At 36.7% G+C, this 24,716-nt stretch overlaps 1 pseudogene; it reads left to right on the plus strand.

Moving 5' to 3' along the window:
* Nucleotides 1–201: 201 nt before the first annotated feature.
* Nucleotides 202–12,460, plus strand: LOC131834571 (high mobility group protein B1-like; annotated as a pseudogene).
* The last annotated feature ends 12,256 nt before the right edge of the window (nt 12,461–24,716 follow it).

Consider the following 24,716-nt stretch of genomic DNA (forward strand, 5'->3'; position numbering starts at 1 on the left):
GCATACACACTTTTTTAAAACTATGTTAGTCACGTGTATACACACTTTCAAGTCCATAGACCTTATTAAAGTACTCTTCAAAGTAGATACACCAGACATGGTCGCTGCAATGCTTTGAACTCCATAGAGACAGCATCGGGGCAAGCGAGACTCAGACAGGCATGGGGCAACTCTGTGCTTCACGGAGGAAAATAATTAAACATGGGCAGAGAAAATCTGAAGAAGCCAAGAGGTAAAATGTCCTCATGTGCATCCTTTGTGCAAACTTGCTGAGAACACAAAGAAGCACCCAGAGGCTTCAGTCAACTTCTCAGAATTTTCTAAGAAGTGCTCAGAAAGGTGGAAGACCATGTCTGCTAAGAAAAATGAAAATTGGAAGACATGGCAAGGTGGACAAGAAAAGAAAGAGGAAAAGAAAACTTATATCCCCGCTAAGGGGGAAACAAAACAGATGTTCAGGGATCCCAGTGCACTGGAGGCCTCCTCTGGCCTCTTCCTTGTTTTGTGCTGAGCTTCACCCAAAAATCAGAGAACATCCTGGCCTATCCGTTGGTGACATTGCAAAGAAATTGGGAGAGTGAAGTAACACTGCTGTATATGGCAAACAGCCTTATGAAAAGAAGGCTGCCAAGCTAAAGAAAAAAATATGTATAGGATATTGCTGCATATCCAGCTAAAGGAAAGTCTGATGTGGCAAAAAAGGGAGTTGTCAAGGCTGAAAAAAGCAAGAAAAAGAAGAGGAGGAAGACAAGGAAGATGAAGATGAAGAAGATGATGATGAATTAGTTGGTTCTAGCAGTTTTCTTCTACTCTACAAAGCTTTTAAATTTGTTACACAACTCACTCCTTTTAAAGAAAAAAAATCGAAATGTAAAAACAACATAAAACAAAAACAAAGCAGCTGTACCAATGTATCCTAAGACCAGCAGTTTTTGAAAGTTCTTATGTTCTGATATTATTAGTAAAATATCATATGATCAGTTTTTAAGTTTTAGTAATCTACTTTCATAAAATGTTGTCCCATTTCCTTTTAAGTTTAATATATGTTTTGCTTCCCAATTCTTTATTGGTGGCTTGGATTGAAAATATTTTCACTGAGTAAGGGGCTTATCTATTTTATTTTATGGCTTTTTTTGTACAGATATTCTTTATTTTAAATAGCTAAAGTTATCAACATTTTTAAGCTTTGTGCTTCTTGAGTCTTGTGGAAGAGCTCTTTTCCGAACTTCCAACATCATAGTTATTCTTGTTACTTTTTTTTTACACGTTTCAATTTGCCCTTGTTTTTAATATATTTAGGATTTATTTTGTGTATGGTGGGAGGTAAGCTTACAAATTTATTTTTCCCATGTGCTTCATCAATTGTCCCATATGCTTCATCAGTTGTCTCACCATATCTATTATTTTATCTTTCACCATTGACTTGAAAGCCACTTCTTCCATGTGTTAATTTTTCATATACATACATGGCTATTTCTAGGCTCCCTATTCTGTTTACACTGATATATTTGTATATCCTTCTGCCAGTACAACATGTTTTAATTACTGTATCATTTATAACAACTCTTAATAAATGATAGAGTTAGTTCATTCTCTTTAATCTTCTTCCAATGTTTTCTTTCAGGTTTTTTTTTTTTTGTCCCTTTAATTCATCCATAGAAATGTTTGAAACAGCTTTGCAAGTTCTGAGAAAATTTAAGATTTAGGTTGAACTAGGTTTTGTTTTGCTAGACTATTTTGGGGAGAAGCAAAATTTTAAAATATTGAGACTTCCTGACCAAAAAAATGGTATTATTCTCCATTTATTTAGATCTTCATATATATTCTTCAAGTATGTTTTTTAAATTTTTCTACAAAGTCATTTTATGTTAAATCTAATTTCACATATTTTATAGTTTTGTGGCTAAAAGAATACAGTGTTTTATTATTTATTTATTTATTTATTTATTTGACTTTCGGTAGGCTCCATGCCCAGCATAGAGTCCAGTGCAGAACTTGAACTTCAGTCCTCTGATCAACACCTGAGTTGAAATCAAGAGTCGGATGCTTAACTGACTAAAACACCCAGGAACCCCATAGGATGTTTTAAAATTACATTTCTAAACCAGTTTTCTCTGATGTATTCAAATGCTATTAATTCTTATATACAGATTTGTAGACAATATCCTTGATGGACTCTCTGATTACTTCTAATTTGTAAGTAGACTCTCTTAAATTTCATATGTATATAATCATACCATCTGTGACAATGGCACTTTGGTTTCTTATTTTTCCTTTCCCCATATCTCTTATTTATCTTCCATGTCATATTAAGCTTGTGAGGACCTCCTCAGCTGGTCTCTATTCAAATATTGTCTCTTCTCTTCTCCCATTCTTTCTATTTTCTTTCTGGAAATATATAAAATCTCTATATTTATAGATGACATACTTCTAGATCTATAGAAATATATGTAGATGACAGAGAAAAAAAAGAAAAAGAATTCCTATTAGATGTATGTTGGATCATATAATTCAGTTGCAGCTATTCTATTGTACTTTCTTTTTAATATTTCATTTCCTATCTCTATGTTAACCTAGACAATGCCACAGGGCTACCTTTAAAGTCTTTGATTATCTCTTAATAAGAACCAAACCAGATATTTGATCCAACCATTCAAGTCTTAATTAATTATTACATTTTTATAATTTTGAAACATATTTTTTAATCTGCATGTCATATTCTTTTTTCATAGAGCCCTACTATTTCTTTATGGTTTTTATTACTTCTTTTAATACTTTGTTCATTTAAATCACTTTCAGATTATTTATTTATCTCATATTCTTGGGATGCTTATTTTATCCTTATTTTTCTCTGTTAATTTATCATTCAGGGTCTACTCTGGAAACAGAAACCATATCAGTAATTTGAATGGAGACAATTTTATATAAATAATTATTAATTAGTAAAGGCAGCTAACAACAAAACAGGATAAAAGAAGATTGTAAAGAATACACAAATAGCAAAAATAGAGAAGAGCTATTACCTCTAGAGTTGAGGGAGGTACTTAAGGTAGAAGCAAGTTTGGGAAAGGACCTCAACTATTCTTACCTCACCCCATCAAAGCTGAGATTTATACCTCGGCCTTGGAGAGGGTGTAATTAGAGCCTGCTGGGTAGTAGGGATTTCTGGGATAACATTGGTCAGAGCTCTTTCCCAGGAAGCTGCCACTGAGATGCCAGGAACATTTGCTGAGATACCATAGGCCAGAGCTGTTCCAATGAAAACTGCCTGCTAGGGTATGGGCAAATCTAAGATGGTATGTAGAAAACTGTACTTCAAGGTGCCAGAGAAACTCGGTGGAGGGTAAACTTTATTGGGTCTTCCACATAACATTGATAGCTGGGCCTTAGGAGATGAAAAAAAAAAAAAAAAAGAGTTCAAAACTGGGAAGAAAAGCCTCATCCCCTCCACTATGCCTTGCAGGACCCCTCCAGCACCCTCTATTAACAAAACATACCATTGAATCACCTGGCAAAGGGTCCAGTTCCATTATTAAAAAATCAAGACAGGAGGTAGACTTGGATCTGAGAACCACTAAGTTCACAACTAGTTATCTTGGTCAAGTTCATTAACTCTCAGTTTAATATAAACCCCAAAATAGTTCCATGAAATCAGTAGTATCCCCATTGTATATGAAAGAAAACTGAGGTTTACAGAAGTGATGTACTTGTCTACAGTCATCTATCTAGTAAGGTAGTCAAAATAAGACTTCACTCTGATAACGTGATTCCAGAACCCTCTCTTAACCCACTGCACTCTGCCTTCAGATTCACCTGAGTCATGCCAATTAGGAAACTGTTAACAGGTGTCCTGGCCTGGGCTGAAAAGGCAGCCATAAGAATGAGTAGGAGACCTTTCAGAATAAGATCTGACATTTCATAGACCAACTAAATATAATAGTTACTCCAGGATTCCAGCGTAACCTCAACTTCCAATGTTCTACCCTGTGATCTATAAGGGCATTTGCGTTTTACAAACATAAGTTCAGAAAACAAGGGCTTTGTAAATCTAAGGTATACATAAAAGTCAAAAAATAAATCCTAAGAGTAGCATAAAACAAACTCTAGTATTCATCTAATATGATTTTATATAAGATTTATAGCTAATAGTTAGGTTTATATGTAACAATTACACAAATACACACACACACACACACACACACACACACGTATATACCCTCCAGCACAATATTCTTAGGTCTCAGTTTGTTTTTACATATGCTATAAATATTCTTAAATTGACTGAAAAGAGAACATGTGCACAATTTTATATAAATGTGAACTCCTGTTCAAGTTGTTGTTTGCTTAGCTTTTCTCAGCCTTCTTTGGCTTTTAGTGTCAAAAGATCAATATACAATAATAAAAGCATTTGAGAGGATGTCTAATTGGAGTTTATTTATCCTCTAGATATCCTCTCAATCACTTTTAATATTGTATATTGATCTTTTGATAGTAAAAGAAAAAACAAACTCAAGACCATCCCCTTTTCCAAAGTATCCACATACTAATCCCTAGAATTTGTGAATAAATCATGTTACATGGCAAGGGGGAAATAAGGTTCCAGATAGAATTAAGATTAGTAATCATCTATCTTGAGATGGGGAGATTATTCTGGATTATTCAAGTGAGCTCATTGTATTACCTCTAAAAAGGAACACAGCCTTGCATACAGCTTGATTTTAGCCTGAGACTCATTTTAAATTTCTGACCTCCATATTTGTAAATAATAAATTTGTGTTATTATAACTACTAACTTTGTTGTCATCTGTTTCAGCACCTATAGAAAACTAATACATCCTGTCCCATCATCTGAATCACTGAAATTTTAGATTTAAAATCCTGAAATCCCTTTTCAAATAATAATCACAGGGATGAATTAATTGATCTTATTTATTGGGTCACACATCCAGAGTCTGTTCACATTGTAAGGTCTCCTCTTTGAATTTTCTCTTGTTTGTATGCAAATTAGTCCCCATGTCTAAGCCCTGCAGGTTCACATTCAGAATTGCTATTTTAAGATAATAATGTCATATTCACTCATTCAATTATTCAGTCAATAAGCATTTATACCTCTAGCTGGATCTCAGACACTAATACATTACTCATGCCCAATAGATGTTTCAACTTAGTATGTCCAAAATCAAATTCCTGATTTTCCTACCCAATCTATAATTTCCACCATCTTCTTCACTTCAGTAAATGCAAAATCCATTCTTCTACTTGCTCAAGCCAAAATGCTTGGAGTCATCCTTGACTCCTCTCTTTCCCTCACACTTCCCAACCAATCTATCAGCATATCCTGCCGGCCGTACATTCAGAATGTGCTCACTACTCACCACCTTATGATCACCATCCATTCAAGCTACTATTCTCTCTTGCCTTAGAGCTTCTAACCATCCCTTCAGTCTATTCTCCAATAGCAGCCAGACCCATCACACTGAAAACATAAGTCTGACCCCTTCACTCCTCTACTCAACAATTCCCATCTCTCCTATCTCACTTGGAGTAACAGAAGCCCTGCTACCTCCTCTGCTGTCCACTATCATGTCTATGATGCTTTACAGTACTCACTCAGCTCTAGGAATACAAGTCTTCCTGGAACAAGTCACACTGCTGCTTCAGGGACACTGTTTGCTGCTCCCTCCCCATGCCTCATTCCCCCAGTGAGGCCTTTCTTGCCCACTTTTTTAAAAAAGCATCCCATTCTCCTCTCAACCCTTGTCCTACTTGATACGTAACTTAACCTGTTTCATTTTTCTCCATAGTACCCATCACTATCTGACAAATTATATATTTACTTGATTTGTTGATTGTCCAATTCCCCTCAACACCACTAAAATATAAGCTCCATGAAATCAGAAAATATTTTTTCACTGCTTTACCCTCAGCACCTAGAATTGTACCTAGCACATAATAGGCACATACACAAATATTTTTGAATAAATAAATGAATCAATCAACCAATATTGAGCTTCTGCTATATAAATAACTGTTTCATGCCCTAAGGATATGAAGATGACTGAAACACAATATTTGAAATTGAGGAATTCAGTCTAGAGCAGCACTGTTCAACAGAACTTTCTGTGGTGATACAATGTTCAATATGGCAGCCACTAGCAAATGTGTCTACTGAGCACTCGAAATGTGGTTACTGTGACTGAGGAAATGAATTTTTATTGTATTTTATTTTAATTACTTTAAATTTAAACTGTCACATGTGGCTAGTGGCTACCATATTTGACAATACAGATGTAGAAGAGATAGAGAATTTACTTATAATACTGGTAAGAACGCAGTGGAACTAGTGTCACAGTAGAGACATGTAATAAAATGCTGTCTGAACCCAGAGAAGAGAGCCACTAATTCTGCCTGAGTTTAATTTCCTCCAATAGACACTCTAAGAGCACTTGCTGTTTTTCTCTCACACCATTTTGCATTGTTGTAATTACTATTTATTTACAGTGATTTACTTGATTTCAATCTTCCTTATTAAGGTATAAGAGCTAGGGCTGTGACTCTCTTTAGCTACTGACAGAATTCTTTGCACACAGTAGGTAAACAATAAACATTGGTTTGACTGACAAGTGAGATAGTTATGGGAGCCTCCTTGAGGAGGTGACATTTGAGTTGGATCCTAAAGGATGAGTAGGGGTTTGCTAGGCTAGTACCAAGATAAGGTAGAAGGGTTGGTAGACAGAGAAAACAACAGGTACAAAGGCCAATAAGCATGGGAATTTCAGCACTTTCATTAGTGCCATAGGGAGTTCAGTGTGGTTGTAATACATATTTAGATAGATGTACTCACTTCTTACTGCTTGACAGTTCAAGTTAACAATTTTGTGAGTAAGAAAATCCTAAATCCAGTATGAAATTAAGAGTTGGACAATTGTTTAGAGAACTGTTATAAAGTAGACTTAGAGGGGCGCCTGGGTGGCTCGGTTGATTGGGCAACTGCTTTTGGCTCAGGTCATGATCCCGGAGTCCCTAAATAGAGTCCCACATTGGGCTCCCTGCTTGGTGGGGAGTCTGCTTCTCCCTCTGACCCTTCACACTCTCGTGCTCACTCGCTCTCTCATTCTCTCACTCTCTCTGATACATAAAATCTTTAAAAAAAAAATAATAACAAAGTAGACTTAGACTTTTTCAAATCTTTAGCCCATAATAGTCCTATAAGAAGTATAGACTAAAATTTTTCTTTTTCATGGTTTAGAATATTATGATATTTCAGTTTATAGGGGCCTTAGAGATTATTTAACAGAAGACTTCTTTGGTCAGATGAAGAAATTAAGACTCAGAACACAGTAAATTAATACAGAGGTGGGACCATAATCCAGATGTTTTAGCTTCCATTCTGGAGTCATTACCAACACATGGCAAATACACAACCACTTTTCATCCCCTCACTCTGACACAAAGCAAGATACTGGTCCCACAATATGTCCATTAATAACATCTGATCAACTTTTAAAACATACAAGGAAAAGACTCCGTCATAAGTTCTCTATGAGAACTATCAAGGCTGCCCAATAGAAACAACCATTTTAAGTCTCAATAAATAGTAACAAACTTCAAAAGAGTTATTTTACTAGTGAAGTATGAAATGAGTTACTATTTTTGCAAGCACAACAGGGTGAAAGTTCTGTGTAATATGTTAAAATGAAAATTGTACTACAAGTCTGGTATCCCATCCTGATTTAACCATTCTCTAACTGGGTTACCTACAGCAAATGGTTTAACTTCTCTGAGCCCCCATTTCTTAATTTCTCAAATGTGGGTGTTTGATTTCCAAGGTCCTGTCCAACTTTATGGTTTTCATGTGATTTTGCTGAGTTGGAAGAAAGAAAAAAGCAGCAGAACAAATTCTCACTTGGACGAGGTTTACTATGCTATTTCTCTGCAGTCAAACCAACAATCTTAACAAAATATGACATCGTTGATATCTTTGTCGATCTCTATATCTATCAGACTATGTATAAGTCACATGCCCCAAAACAAGCACCAGTATTACATCCTTTTCAGTATTCTGCACTTGATGTGTGATCCAGAAATTTTGTTGACTTTGATGTCTCAGCATCTTACCCATTTGGTACCAGTATTCCAAGGTTCAAGATTCATTCTGAGCATTTCCCAGGGGTCTTACTTTGCAAGCTATAGTGTCTTCATTACCAAGCTACTACCAATTTTTTACATTAAAAATATATTGACTTCCCCACATACAGGTTGAATAGAGGATATGTTTATCTGTCTTTGTGTTATCTTCCTTTACAATCTCTGAAGGTCCTGGAAAACAACAAGGCCTAATTCATAACAAACAAGAAAAAAATAGAAATAGTTTATTGCTATGGAGGCAGTTTTGCCTTATTACATGATATGCATATATGTGGGTCCCCAAACAGAATCAAGATAGTTCACCTTCGTTTCCACCACTGAAATATAAAACTTATGTATTTTTCACTAAGTTCCACCTTTCATGAACAAATGCAGGAAAAAATTCTCCTTTGACTATTTCTTTTAACACATATGATGTTGATCCCTACTTTCTTGAGCTCTCTTAGATACATACCTAAGAATTCACAATTTGTCTCTTAGAATATGAGAATAATCTGCAAGCACAATTAAGAACAGATGGTTAAAAACTTTAAGGTAGTATTTGCATAAAAAGATCATCTTACTCTGACACTGTAGAGTTTTATATTACTTTTAAGTGTTTTCCCTGAAAAGAGTACCTCCTTCCTTAACCAAAAGATAACAAAAAATTTGGCATATTTTTTTACTGAAAAGGAAACCATTCCTAGCAAAGGCACTATGGGAAAGAAAATAACACATAAAGGAATATGATACACTGTAAATAAAGATGTCATTTCTGCTCAAATGTACAAGAAACTTACACTAAATCTAATAGACTTTAGCCACTTCATTTTGTCAGTACCCAGAACAAACGTGAAGTAATTCAAAAGCCTCTGTACCAATATCATGTGCTTATTTAAATAAATAAATAAATAGATAGATAGATAGATAGATACAAACACTCCTTATTTAAATAAATAAATAAATAGATAGATAGATAGATAGATAGATAGATACAAACACTCCAAAGCAAGTTCATTGACTTACTCTCTTCTATAAATCATGGTAAATCAAGTTTGCTAGCTTAGTTGTCTTATGTTCCACTGCACTTCTGTCCTGTTCTGATTTACAGATAGAATGTTGGCATTAGCAAGTTTGTGAACAAGGTGATGGAAACAGTTAGGGAGAAAACTAATTAAAGCAGACATAAACTCTAAAGGAGGAGTCAAAGTTCAACCAGAAAAATCTAAAAATCTGGTCATTACAGAACTGACTGATAAAAAACAAATTCAAAAAATACAAATGGCCCATTCAGTAGAGCAGCCTGGATGATCCTGTTTTGTTTCACATAGAAATGGACCAACCAGACCACAGTTGATTGGACTATTGCGGATCATGTGAGATAAATGCAACCAAAAGTCAGCTAGCAGGGAGCTTCAAGATGACCTGGTATGAAAAGATTTGCCAGAAACAAAGAAAGGTCCAATAAGATTCTTAACATAAACAAAGTTCTAAGCAGATTTAGATTCCAATAATTTGATTTGAATAAATGAAGAAAATTGGGCTATTAGCTATAAGAAATAAAGCTTTAAAGTGTTCTAAGATCAATGAGCAGCTAAAAGCAAACTAGGGTCATAAAGAAATCAAAGATATTAGGAAGCACAAACCAAGAGTGAGCAAAAGCTGGACGTTGATAAAATGGGTGAAACAGTGAAGCAGTCATTTATTAGATGAGACAAAATGAGACATAAATTAAATAAGAGAAGATAAATGGAGAATCTAGAATCCCTAGAACTACGTTGGATCTTCCACTGATCTTGTGCTATTTTCATATTCTTGCATTTCTGTGACACTCTTTCTCTTATTTATTCTTCATAAAGTCCCTAATCACTTAAAATAGCCTGGAAATCAGAAATGCCTAATATGACCTTTGCCCATAAACTCTAGGGGTTTTATTTTCTCACTGATCTGTTAAAAAAATTCTTTACATATCAAATCTATAAATCTAAAATATGTGTTTATCATTTGGCTTTTAACAAAATAGTAGGCAGCAGCCAGTTTTTGAGCAGCTACCATGCTCCATGCACTGTAAAAATCACTTTACAGGAATTATCTCGAGTCCTCAAAATAACCATATGATGAAAAAAGCTTAACACTAGGAGTTTGACAAACTTGTTTAAAGTCATTGAGCTAATAGAAGGAAAGAAGAGTTGGAATAAAATTAGGTAAACATCACCATTCTTTATAATAATAATTATTGTTATTATTATTAATTTTTATAAAATACACATAACATAAAATTTACCATCTTAACCATTTTTAAGGGTACAATTTGGTGACATTAAGTATAGTCATACTGTTGTGCAACCATCAGCACCATCTACCTCCAGAACTCTTTCATCTTACAAAACTGAAACTTTGTCTTTTAAACAGTAATTCCCCCATTTCCCACATTCCCACACACACCCTGGCAACCATTCTATTTTCTGTCCCTATGAATTTGACTACTCTGGCTATCTCATATTATATACAGAATTGTGCTTTCAGAACTGGTTTATTTCACCTACATACATAGTGTCCTCAGTGTTCATCCATATTATAGCATGTGTCAGAATTTCCTTCAATTTTAAGGATAAATTATATTCCAAAATATATACCATACTTTATCCATTCATCTGTCAATGGATACTTGGGTTGCTTCTTAACCCTTGGATATTGTGAGTAATGCTACTATGTATACATATATCTCTATAAATCCTTGCTTTCGATTCTTTTGGATATATGCCAGAACAATTGCAGGATCATATGGTAATTCTATTTTTAACTTGGGGCGGGGGGCGGGGGGGGGGGGGGCGATTGCCATACTGTTTTGCATAGCAGCTGCAACATCCACAAAGGCTCTAATTTCTTTCTTCATACATTCACCAACGTTTGTTATATTCTGTTCTATTATTTTTATAGTAACCATCTATTCTTCTTTTAATTTCTGTGTTTGGAGTATGTTTAAAATTCAGAAGTTTTAAAATTTTTATGTAGATAAATTATCAATCTTAAGGTTTAAATATCTTGCTTCAAAACTTTTCCCCATTTCAAGATTATATAAATACTAATTTCTACTACATTTTCTGTGACTTCCTTAATCCATCTGGGATTAATCATGTGAAGTAGAAACTAAACAATTATTCTTTGGTCTTAATGATTAGATAATTGTCCCAACGTCATTTTTAATAATCTATTTTCTCAACTGGTTTGAAATTCTATATTTATTATGCATTAATTAATTATATGTAAAAATAAATTTCTAAACTACTTATTTGTTTCAATACCATAAAAACATTGTTGACTATTATAGCTTTATGATGCATTAAAGTACCTGGTAGCACCAGTCTCATTTCATTACTCTTGTTTATCTAAAATATTCTAGGCTATGCTCACATGAGAGGTTTATACAGGTGTAAAACAGTACCACCTAACTTAATTTCATATCAAAGATATCACCACATTAGAGAATAATACAATATAATTAATGTGCACAATGATGACTCCAAAAATTATCACAAAAACAAAGTGTGCTTAACAGCATTGCCAGAAATAAAGCTAAAAAGAATATGATGAATTTTAGTGAGGTTTATGTAAAATAATAGCATTATAAAATAAAATTTCAGATCTTCCATATCTAAGAAACAGAGAGAATACTAATATTATACATGTGCAATTAAAAAAATAATCCTGCAGCACAGGGATGCATAGGTGGATATTAAGCCAAACTGCAGTTAGCACTTAGGGGTCATTAGTGCATCTTTTCCCAAGACATGAGATCTTTGAATCCTCCAAGGACTGTTGTACTTCCTTTCTCATCAAATCATGTAGAGTCATTATTTTCGTCCAGCTATGGCTTCTCTCCACTCTCATTCATATGATCGCTAAATAGTTCTTCCAGGTTGATAGCTATGATGCCCTTCCTGATCTCAAAGAACATGCCCCTCACCCATTTATAGCCTCTCTTTCCTGAATCACTTCCTTAAGATGACTAACCTCTCACAGACTTTGCATTATAATATCCAACAGGACATTCTTCCCTTGACCCTTTGCCACAGGTCTAGCATTATCATTTATACATCATTTGTCAACCATACTGAGTCAAAAAATGTTTTCCAAAATACAGATGGCATTAATAGAGGCCACAGAGGAAACTACACAAATTGTAGACACATTTATCTCAAGAAAGCATGGTAGAAGGCTCATTAACCAAGAAGATTTGCAGTATAAGGCACTAACATCTATTTGCGATGTATTCAGCAAAGAATCCAACACAGCAGGTTTCATTGACACAGAAGCTAAAGAAGCACCTTGAGCACAGAAATATATATTTTAACAGCATGTTGTGGCCCGGAAAGGGCAAGACTGAAAGCAGGGTGATGGCAACACTTCAAAAAGTAATGGAAACCTGAATCAAGTCAATGGCAGCAGGAATGTAGAGAAAGGCATGATGACTGGCTGAATATGAAGAGTAAGGCAGCAGTTTTCATCAATAACTCCCAAGATTATCCTTCAGTTTCTTCCACATATTAGTTTAGTAAATCTTTATTAAATGAATGAGTGAGTGGTTTGTTTAGAATCATATTCAGTGCTATTCAAAGGGGGTGTGTCTACAGATAAGATGTCAAATTATAGTTTGTTGCTGGTCCATAACAAGATAGGGAGTTCATGCCAGAAGGTAAGATAATTAGGTCATAAATTATAGTCTTTAATTCAGCAGATATTTTTATTGTTTCTATGAAGGATACAGTACATTGATTCACATTCTGTCATAACCTCTTAATTTCATTAGGAACTAGCACTTTAAAAAGTATTATGATTCTAGATCCTAAATAACAGGCAACTAAATGTGAATCATCTGGGAATCCAGAGGTGGTAATACCTTCTGATGATGTCTGTGGGATCAGTGCTAAACAAAGAAGCTCTTAATGCCACGGAGGGGTCTAGAACAGACCTGGAGATTACTGTGATTTTTCTGAGGAATGATTATTTGACTGATATATGGGCATACTTGCAAAAGAGTTCTTGCCTTGAGCTCAGGGAAATGGCTATGCCAATATGTCTGTGACCTATGACTGGATTAATAACTATATTAATTGCCAAAAAAAAGGTAAATTGAACCACATAATCTAATGATTATTTAAAATATCTCACTTCCTGAGCTGCAAGTATCAAAAAATTATATATAAAAAATTGGTTTGGTCATCTGCAGAACTTTTCTTGGTGGTTTGTGAATAGGAAATGGACTTCAGAAATTCATCATTCAATGAGTATGCTTCCAGCGGCATGTATAAAAAGTCCTAAACCAAACTGGCTCCCCCAAAGAGGGAACTTTCTTGCTCACATAAACGAAAGTCTGGAGGTGGGCTAGCCTTGGGCCTTGACTTAATACAATGACTCTAGCCACATACCCCTGCATTGCTCTAGGTTCTTCTCTCCTCCATGGGGACTTTACCCTAATATTGGCAGAAAAGTAATTACAACCATTCTGACCTTACACCCTTACTCTTTCCATGGTTCCCTCTGAAATGAGGGCAAGTCTTTTCCAGAAGTGTCCCTCCCTCAAATCTCCTTTCACGTCCCATTTGCCCAAATTGGAGTATGCACAAATTCTTGGACCAATCCCTCTAGCTGAGGAAATGACACGCATATTTAAGTCTGGCATCTAAAACAGACACTAGCTTGGGAGTAAGGCTTTACTGTGATTTTCTTAGACTAATTAGGGCTCATCCTTCTAGTTGAGGTCAGTGCCCCAAACCTCCTGCTTGCTGTGAAATGGATGACTCAACCCCTACATCCAATACAAGGTCCAACACAAACCTCATTAAAGAATAGAAAAACTACAGTGTAAACTAATAAAGACAAACAGTAATTTAGAATGTTATAACATGAAGAATGTCACAAGGGATGTTTTTGATAATAGATATTTCCAAAAGAAAAATAGTGCCTAAAAAGAACTGGGAGACTGTCAGTGTGTCTGAGTCTAAGTGACCAAAGAAAATTATGTTGTGATTCTAGAAGATGGATTCCAGTAATTTAGGCAGAAATAACCATAGGGCAAAGAAGGATTAACTCCAAGTTATATTAGCCTGAGGAGACTTCCCTTGGGCAAAACCTAATCTCTTTGCTGTAAATTCTATGCTCACCAAGCAACCTTCTGAATTATTATTTGTCCTTCTGAGTGGTTGACCCCCACAGAAACGGAGTACCTGCTGAAGAAATGCTCCTGATTTTAAAAATGTTTTATTTCCCATGGTAAGTGGGCACTGTGGCTTATAAATCATTCTCTTTTGTATTTTGTTAGAGAGTTCTATCCTGCAAAGCTTGATCATACCATCAAAATAATAAAAGTGAGATCTCAGAAAGGAAAAGCTGAGGCTTAGACCCAGGACTACAATGTCTCCATCAAGGTATAATTCTGACAAGGCCTGGCCTGAATCTGCCACTAACATCTCCCTTACGTGGGAACTATAAAATATCTGAGCAGCGCAACAGAAAATCCACCAAGCAGTCCACTGTTCTTTAATTGAACAGAGGGCTCTGAGAGAAGGACTTAAGTGTAGGGGTTATGAGTCAAGTCTTTAGAATAAATGAGATTTGGGGATACATTTTGGCTCCTCCTACCAACTGTGTGAACTTGAGCAAGTCATTTAACCTCCAAGACCCAGTAGCCCCAGTTATGAAGTGGTGAATATTTCAAAGTTGTTATAATGATTAAAGGAGATAAAGTTCACAGAGGGCCTAATGCAAAATTAATAGGTTTTTCTGTTGCTGCTTTCTTAGTATTGTGGCCCTTGTGTCAATATTATGTCCTCTGGGTTTGACTAAAAGGTATATGCTAACCTTGCTCAATACAGTGCTCTACAGTAAGAGTTCAGAGAATGTGGTGGAGTGAGTCAACTGGAGAAAATGGGAGACAAGTGTAATCTGAGACACCAATGTAATTTGTAACATCACAACTTGATCCAGATTAAATCAGTGTGAAGCCCCAGCATGGGTAAAGTCTGATTGTTGTCTGCTTCCTAATCAACTGGTATTAAAGTATCTATCTTATTTAGTTCTGAATTGTTTTTAAAAAGAAATTAGAAAACACCACAAAACATTAATTTACAAAAAGAAAAGGTCTGGAGCCTGTGTTATATGAGGAATAAAGAAATTGAGTATATTTAATCTTGAAATAAGAAACCAGGAGAGAAAAAGTGAGAAATGTCAGCCTTCCTCAAATATTTAAAGGATTGTCATGTAGAACAGGGAATAGAGAAAGTCTGTGTACTTTTTACTTGTCTGTCTTCCCCGTTAGACTAACAAATTTGAGAGAAGAGAATGCATTTCATCCATCACTGTATTCCCAGAAATTGGCTTGGTTCTGGCAACACAAGTACTCAAGAAGTACTTGTTGATTGAATAAAAAGATGGATGGAGGGATGATGAGATGAATGGGTGATGGGATGGAGAGAGGGGCAGATGGAAAGATATTATTTAAAACATTGTGTTGATGTCAGAATGAACATCAGAGATGAGAAAGCCAAAGTTCTAAAATAGTAAAAGGTTTTCTTAAGGTCACTCAGCGAATTTCTGTGAATGGTGACTACACCACAGCACCCTTGATATCTAGTTCTGTATTCTTCCTACTACTACTTTTTCTGTCAACTTCCTTTCATTCAAATCTGGTAGAACTGAAAGTATCATGATGAAAATATAATCCTAATGTAGGACTCTCTTATAGGCTGAGTTACATACCCCCAAATTCATATGTGTATACCCTAACCCCCACTACCTCAGAATGCAACTGCATTTTGAGATAGGACTTTAAAGAGGTAATTAATGTAAAAGGAGGTCACGGGGCTGGTTTCAATCCAATATGACTTATGTCCTCATATGAGAAAATTACGAGACAGATACATACAGAGGTAAAGCCATGTGGAGACAAGAGGGAGTGGGTAAAAGGTGTGAAGGTGTTCAAAGATACAAACTTCCACTTATAAGATAAAATAAGTTCTGGAGATATAATGTATGTCCAGCATGGTGACCACAGTTAATAAATTGTATATTTGTAAACTGCTAAGAGAATAATTTTTAAAGTCCTCATTATAAGAAAAAAACTGTAACCTTGTGAAGTGATGGAGGTTGACTAAACTTATTGTGGTGATCATTTATCAATATACACAGGTATCTAATCACTATGTTATATAGAGATTAAACTATATGTGATATATATAGTGATAAAACTAATACAATGAGTCATGTCAACCATATCTCAATAAAACCAGAAGAAAAAGAAATAATTTTGTCACATACATATCTGTAATTATCTCTTCCTGCATGTCACCATCTTTCTAAATGCATACACATAAGAAGCAATCACCAAGCAGTCATGATAAATCTCTTAAAAATAAATAAATAGGGGCGCCTGGGTGGCTCAGTGGGTTAAGCCTCTGCCTTTAGCTCAGGTCATGATCTCAGGGTCCTAGGATCGAGCCCCACATCGGGCTCTCTGCTCAGCGGGGGGCCTGCTTCCTCTTCTCTCTCTGCCTGCCTCTCTGCCTACTTGTAATTTCTGTCTGTTGGGTAAATAAATAAAATCTTTTAATAAATAAATAAATAGATGGTTGATGATTCTACTCCATTCTAGAGCCATCCGACTCTAAGGATGATATATTTTTTTAAATATGTACAAGCTTTTTTAGGCCTTCAGTAAAGTTACTGCAATTTTTGGCCTCCTAATAAAAATTGAAATTCGAATTACAAGACAAAAATGAGACCTCTATAAATTCATCTTCAGCATCTATACCAATTTGATTCATAGATTTTTTTTAAAAATGAGAGAGGTCCACAGAAGAAACAACCATGCTGACACATTTATCTTGGATTTCTAGACTCCAGAACTGTGAAGAAATAAGTTATGGCAACCATAGAAAACTCAGAGCCCTTTCCTCATATAATGCATGTTCAATCTATTTAATTCAGCAGTTTTGTATTATAGCACTAAAGAAGTTTCTTTGATTTGCATATAGAGGCCTCTAGCGACTGCTGCCATGGACATTATAGACACTTTGGTATGTCCTCATTACAACACTGCATCTCCGTCACTTCAGTCTCAAAATAATCCCTATAACATTAAGATACTTAGGACATCAAGGCTTAGACTGATTCAGTGACCTATTCATAGACACTAAACTAGTATGTAGTATAATAGCCAAACTATGGAAAGAGCCCAGATGTCCATCGACAGATAAATGGATAAAGAAGATGTGGTATATATATATATACAATGGAATATTAGCCATCAAAAAGAATGAAATGTTGCAATTTGCAACAACATGGATGGAACTAGAGGATATTATGCTAAGCAAAATAAGTCAGAGAAAGACAAATATCATGTGATTTCACTCATATGCAGAATTTAAGAAACAAAACAGAGGATCTTAGAGGAAGAGAAGGAAAAATAAAACAAGATAAAAACAGAGGGGAAGGCAAACATAAGAAACTCTTAACTATAGGCAACAAACTGAGGATTGCTGGAGGGAAGGGGGGATGGGGTAATAGGGTGATGGACATTAAGGAGGGCACTTGATGTAATGAGCACTGGGTGTTATATGCAACTGATGAATCACTAAATTCTACCCCTGAAACTAATAATATATTATATATTACCTAAATTGCATTAAAATAAAAAATAAGAAACTATTATGTGTAAAGGCACAGAATTCAAAGGCACGTCTTCTGAACCCCTCATTCTAAGAATAGTGGCAAATGTTTATCAAACGCATGCTATGTTCCAACTTTATGTTATGTACTTTACATCCATTATCTTATTTATTCCCTATAAGAAACACATGGGCTAAGTGCTACCATCAGTCTGTGTTTTGTAGATATGGGAACAGAGAATTCTACAGGCTAAGTAAGTTTCCTATGATCATATATATATAACTGGTAAGATCATGCTTTGACCCCAAGCCACCTCTCTTCAGAGCTTGCATATTTAACCACTGTACCTTACCACCTCTAATTCATAACAGTCTTCTCTTCCTGGACCTCCTTCACATGTCAGCCTGGCATAATGCTTGCTTTCTCCAGCAAATGCTCCAGCTGTTGCTAAAATATCCATCCTCCATGCCCCCCACTTTGCAGAGCAGGTGCACGGAGCCCACCTCTGGAGTAAGGAACTCTCTGCCTTCTAACTGCAGTGGGTGACCTGGGGCTTGACATTTGATGTCATGACTGACAGTCTCCAATTAAACCATTTTAGAGCAGGAGGGGTTTGATGCTACTTTATTTTTTCAGTCTGAGCATTTGGTGGCTTTCCTCCTTGATTTGGGATCACAGCCAACGTAAAAACTGAAATCCTTTCTGACAACGTTTGCTGAATTGCCACAGTGTATTAGTCCAGATCCCCGTGAACTGCCTTTCTCTTTGTGCCAGCCTGTCACTGTAGAAGCAGCAAGGAGAGTGACCTAGTGCTTTTAGTCTAGACATACAGTCATCGGAGGCCCTCGGGTCTCTGGGCAAATTTACAAGCTTTTGAGACAAGGGCTTGTCTGATAACAAAACCAACACCTGATAAATGACACCCTAAAGATAGAGATCTCTGCAAAGCAATGTAGAACTGACAGTCTTCTTAGCATGTCATACTATTTCACCCCATTTGCTTTTGTTTGGTTTGATGATGTCAACCTTGTATCCAGAGCCCTCTTTCCAAATGATGTAGATTGTCCTCTTTGGTTCCAGAAGTGCCCTCACAGGCCCTCCCTCCAAACAGATAAAAGGTGTGCTCCCTCCATTCTTCCACTGCCTTTTGGAGTTACAGCTGATCTATCAGCAATCCCTGGAAGGTTGGTAGGAAAATCCTGCAGCTCTCACCACCAAGACCCACCATACTCAGAGCAAACATGCCTAGGAAGAGGCCTGCAAAAGGAAATGACAGACAAATATGGATCTTTGTTTATGAGATCTCTATGTCCAGATTTCCATTCAGGGCTGAAGAGGGCTGCTACAAACAGGAAAGGGACAGAGTAGGGCATGAACACTAAGCTTAGTAAATGGCTTTAATAAATACCTCCCAAAATAAGCAAGCTGAAGCTAAGTTAAGGTCAAGAATACTTTTCTCTGTTTCTCTGTCTCTGTCTTGGCATCTCTCACATGTGCATGCACGTGTGCGCGCGCACACACACACACACGCCCCTGAAACTACCCATTTTATTTAAGGAGTTCCTAGAATGCCAGATGATGTGGCAAGGTGTGAATTCCTTATAAAATGCAAACAGCCTGGGCAAGAAACCGTTGCAGACCATTCCAACCAGTCACTCTGGCTGCACTGCAAGCCCGGGCTCGAGAACTAAAAATCTATCTCAGATAATTGACATTTATTTGATTGAAACAGCAGGGTGCCCTCCATCACCATGGGAGGAGACCATATGGAAGAACAGTGCGAATGGAGATAATGTTTGTCTACTGAGTGTGCCAATGTGTTTAGAGATTATTCACAGGGCTCTGGGGATTCCAGTATGATAATGTTTCAGCCAAATTAGAATCAGATTAATTGCTCTAATCTAATGGAAAGACAATGTTTATCAAATTATTGCTCTTTTCACCACATGATATTGCAGTGTCATTATTCTTTGGATTTAAGAAAGGAAATGAAAAGACTCTTGTAACACATCTGTTCAAGAGTTATATGATAGTGCTTCTCCCACTACACACAGGACTGAAATGCAGTTGGCAATTCTGTGAAGTAACCAATAAATTAAAGTAAAAGATCTGTAGTGGATAAATCTGCTGGAGTCCTATGATATCAGTTCATATTTTCATAAGATAATCTAAAGTCAATTAGCTTTTTCCAGATTTGAGAGATTTTGTTCTTCATATTATGTAGGGAGTGTTTTCCTCTATAAATGGGGAAGTACTTTTTTGAAAAACCCTAAGTGGTACTTACAACAAAATTCTAATACTCCTTTCCAAAATACCAAAATCAGTTCAATTTCTCAACACCCATAGAGGAAATGGGGCTCTATGGATGTAGAGGAGGGGGTGCAATCATCTGTGGCCTTAAGTCACAAAGGACCATCAGCTCCTCAGCACTAAAGGGCTTGTCCATTTTATAGCTCCACTCTGGCCCATCATTTGCATCCCTGGGAATTCTCAGAGGCTACAAACATCAACTAAGAGTCACTTTAGAGAGGTACAGAGAGTCACACATGAACCAAGGGCTTCAAAGAAAGGTACTGGTGATCAGCCGGTGCTTCCCAACACCTACTAGGCTGCACGCCCAGCTCCAACAGAGAATTTGGGAGGAGTTACAGAAGGATTTTTCTGCCATCCACATCTCCGTAGGGGACTCTGTTGGTCCCTGCAGAGCAGAGAGGAAGGATCAAGTGGCACGATTTGTATGTTCACTCTTCTGTGTACACTGATTATTTCAAAATAATAGCAGCACAAAGCCCTCAAGTGTTCAGGAAGGCTGTGGGGAGATAACTGTCAGGATTCTGCTGGGCCACATGCCAGGTCAAACCCATTGCCTTTTCTTTTAGAGCTAGTGTCTTTTGCAGAAGGATCTTAGCAAGTGGGACCAGATAAAACAAAAGATGGAAATTATGTTCTTTATCATTAATTCTACATTATATGATACTTCTAATAAGATACTTCTAATATGATACTTCTAATAAGATATTTCTAACAAGTTAAGAGATCTTAACTTCACCTCCCTTTTGTGGTTGGCTCATCATACTTAATGATTACAAATCATTGTATCATTAAGTTTGAGGTCCTTTTAGTTATCTATCTCCCTCCCCAAAATAGTTTGTTATATTCTCCAATTCAAAATGACATAGTCACAAAATGATATAATCACAAGGGCTGAACAAAGATTCAGGTCCAGATTTTAATTTACACCATGGTTAACTTCTCAGTTGTACCTTAAAGACATTCCTAGAACTTGAAAAAAATTTTTTAAAAAGCATGATTAGACTATCGTTACTGAGTTGGTCTCAACAATATCTCAAATGTCATTGTAGACCACATTTGCGGGGTGTCGAGACAAGGTTAGGCATATGTGAATAGAGTCAATTGCTCTCTGATCTGTCCAAGCTCAAATTTGCTGTGATTTTCATGTTCCTGCCTCAACAATGGGCTCCCCTGGGTTAAAAAAGAGTTATTCTTGAGAAATAAATGAAGAATATCGTAGTTGTATTGATGCCTATGAAAACAGTGTATGTTTTCCAAGACAAAGCACAGAGCTGTAGATCTTCATTAATTACAATGCACTGGAACAAAAGCAAATGCAACCACTATAATTAACAATGCAATGCCTATAACCCCTGTCTAAATGCTTTCATTTCACTATAATTTAACAGTAAGAGCCTGAGAAATTATTTTAATCCTTATTTTTGCAATTCATTTTGAAAAGGTTGTGAGACTCAGTCTGAGGCATATTCATACATTCATTTACATTTTTATTTTAAATGGCTTCATTATCAAACTTCTTTAAACCCTACCCTATCATTTAGAACTGAATTCCAAAACTTTATTATAAACCAAGTATTTGAACTAACATCTGTGGGATTCATACAAATATTGTAATATGATGGGTATATATTTTACCTCTTTCTGTGGGAAAAAGAAATTCATTCTTAACTGAATCAAAGGAATTACTTCAGCAATATATTCAAGTAGTTATCAACTTGGGTAACTTATAACAAACATGGAAGAACAAGCTGCCAATACATAAATATTTACCTAATGCTTATACTGTATACATATTCAATACAAATAAGATGTCACCCTGGCCCACCAGTTAGAAAGGTAAAATAAATAGTAATGAAAAATTTTAGAAAACACTTACATGCTGATTTAAGTAGTTCTGTCACCATAATAGCAACTCAAGAGAGAGAAGTCAGTGTTAGAAAAAGTGAAAAGCTACCTTTAGAGAGAAAGTAGCACTGACATTACCTTAATAGCTAAATATGATTTCAATAGGTGGAGAGAAGAGTAAAAATAATAACAAAAGCAAAACACAATGAAGAGCAAGAGTAAAAGGACCACTTGCTGATGGAGGAAATACTTAAGAATAATCAAGAATAACATTGAAAAAATAGTGAGAGAGAATAGCCCATAGGAAATGTCAAAAACATGGAAATGGACCTAACTTGGTACAGTAGTCAATGTTGAAAGCAATGAGGGAAAGTAATAAGTATGGGAACTTGGTAGCTAGATTATTTGGAAAAACGAAACCCTGGAATTAAAGAGGTAAAATAAGGAGCTGACAAGATTAGGACTTCAGCAATGGACTTCTAGGGAAGATGGTGAAATAGGAGGATCCTAAATGCAACTTATCCTATGGAAATACCTAGATAACACATGCATCAGCATACATAACCCAGAAAACAACCTGAAGACAGAACAGACTCTCCACAGCTAAATGTAGAGAAGAGGCCATGTCAAAGAGGGTAGGAAGGGCAAAGACACAGTTGGGAAACAGGTCAAACTGCAGGAAAGTCCACAGGAGGCAGGGGTACTACGGGCACAGAGAGGGGAGAGGAACAGATGCCACACCAGGCACCCCGGGCACAGAGGACCCAGACTGAGATAAACTGGCTTTGAAAACCAGAGGGGTTTAACTTCACAAGTCCCTCACAACTAGTGGGGCTTAACAACTGGAACTTTAAGAATCAGTGGGATCCAATCTGATACTCAGCAGGGCAGAGCCCCTACCCTTAAAGAGAAAACATAACAAACAGCCTCACTCAGATACTTCATAGGAGTAGTTTGAAAACACCTCGTATATATATGGCAGGGAGATTTATTTACTAATCTCTGAGCATGGGTTGAAAGGAAGGGATCTTTGGAAGACTTCTCTAAGAACAAAGAGCTGGTGGCACCATTTCCCTCCCTAGCCTCCCAGTCTAGATATATGGATATGTGTGGGAACCAGTACAGTACAAACATTCTTCACCTAGTTTGCTAACAGCACCCTCCCACCCCCAAATTTTCCTGCACAGCTGCTCTCTCCAAACTGCACTCTGCAAGAGTTCTCCAGAGTTGCTCCAGGTCTCCTCCCACAGCAGACCAGCACAAACCTTGCTAACACTCCACCACATGTTCTCCTTCCAACCCAGCCTAGGCAGGAGTCCATCCAAAGCAGCACCACAAGTATGGCAGTATGCAAACAGCCCCTACAGGGGCCAGCACCACTCTGAAGTGACTCCTGTCCCAGGGAGAGGGGAACATAACACACACACCAGTTCAACTCTGGCCCCAGCAGTGGGCTGGGGGCAGATATCTGGTGTGACTACAGATTTTGTTCACCAATGAAAGTTTCTCAGGGGACAACACAGGGAGTGCACCCTGTAGTTCTGAACAATTGCAGTTCTAGCAAATGCCGGGTCTAACCCAACTCAAGGAGGCCCCAAACTGACCCATAAACAACACAGGAATCAAAACCTGCACATGACAGGCAAAGAGAGCCAATGCAGACAACTGGACTAAAGGCAAATGCTGCTCAGCCACAGCAGTAGGGCACACACAAGAGATACCCCTAAAGCACCTGCCAAACACCCCTGAAGCACCAGGTTCTGGTGAACAAGGGACTCTGAAATGCAGGGCATTACAGGACCTCTTCTTCATAAGACTACACTTTCAAGGGCATGAGACATAGATGACTTTCCTAACACATGGATACAGACACAGAGAATTAGAAAAAAGGGAGGAAACAGAGGAATATATTCCAAATGAATACACAGGACAGAGAGACAAATCAAGAAACAAACTCTTAATTATAGAGAAAAAACTGATGTTTAACAGAGGGGAGGGGTGAGGGGATGGGTTAAATAGATGATGGAAATTAGGAGTACTCTTGTCATAATGAGCACAGAGTTATGTATGGAAGTATTGAATCACTATATTGTACACAGGAACTTAATATAACACTCTATGTTAACTAACTGGAATGAAGGAATGAATGAATGGAAGGGAGGGAGGGAGGAAGAAGGAAAGAGAGAGAGATGGAAGGGGAGAGAGAGAAAGAAAAGAAAAGAAAAGAAGGAAAAGGAAGGAGGAAGGAGGGAGAAAAGAAAGAAAGAAAGAAAGAAAGATGGATGAACAAAATCACAGTAAGATAGCTAAATGAAATAGAGATAAGTATTATCTTTAATAGAGACTTTAAGTAATGGTCATAAAGATACTCATTGGATTTGAGAAAACTCAAGTAGAGGATTTCAGTGAAACCCTCAATAAAGAGATAGAAAATACAAAAAAGAACCAATCAGGGATGAAGAACTCAATAACTGAATTAAAAATACACTGGAGGGAATAAATAGACTAGAAGAAGCAGAAGGACAGATCAGTGACTAGAGGACAGAGTAATAAAAAGCAATCAAGCTGAACAGGAGAAAAAAAATGATAAAAAATAAGACTAGATTAAGAGAACTCAGCAACACCATCAAGCATACCAACATGCACATTATAGGGATCCCAGAAGAGAGAGAAAAGGGGGCAGATCCTTTACTTGAAGAAATAATAGCTGAAAAATATCTGAACCTGGGGAATGAAACAGAAATCTAAATTCAGGAGCACAGATC

This window comes from Mustela lutreola, chromosome 6 (assembly GCF_030435805.1).
Source record: "Mustela lutreola isolate mMusLut2 chromosome 6, mMusLut2.pri, whole genome shotgun sequence".
Classification (NCBI taxonomy): Eukaryota; Metazoa; Chordata; class Mammalia; order Carnivora; family Mustelidae; genus Mustela; species Mustela lutreola.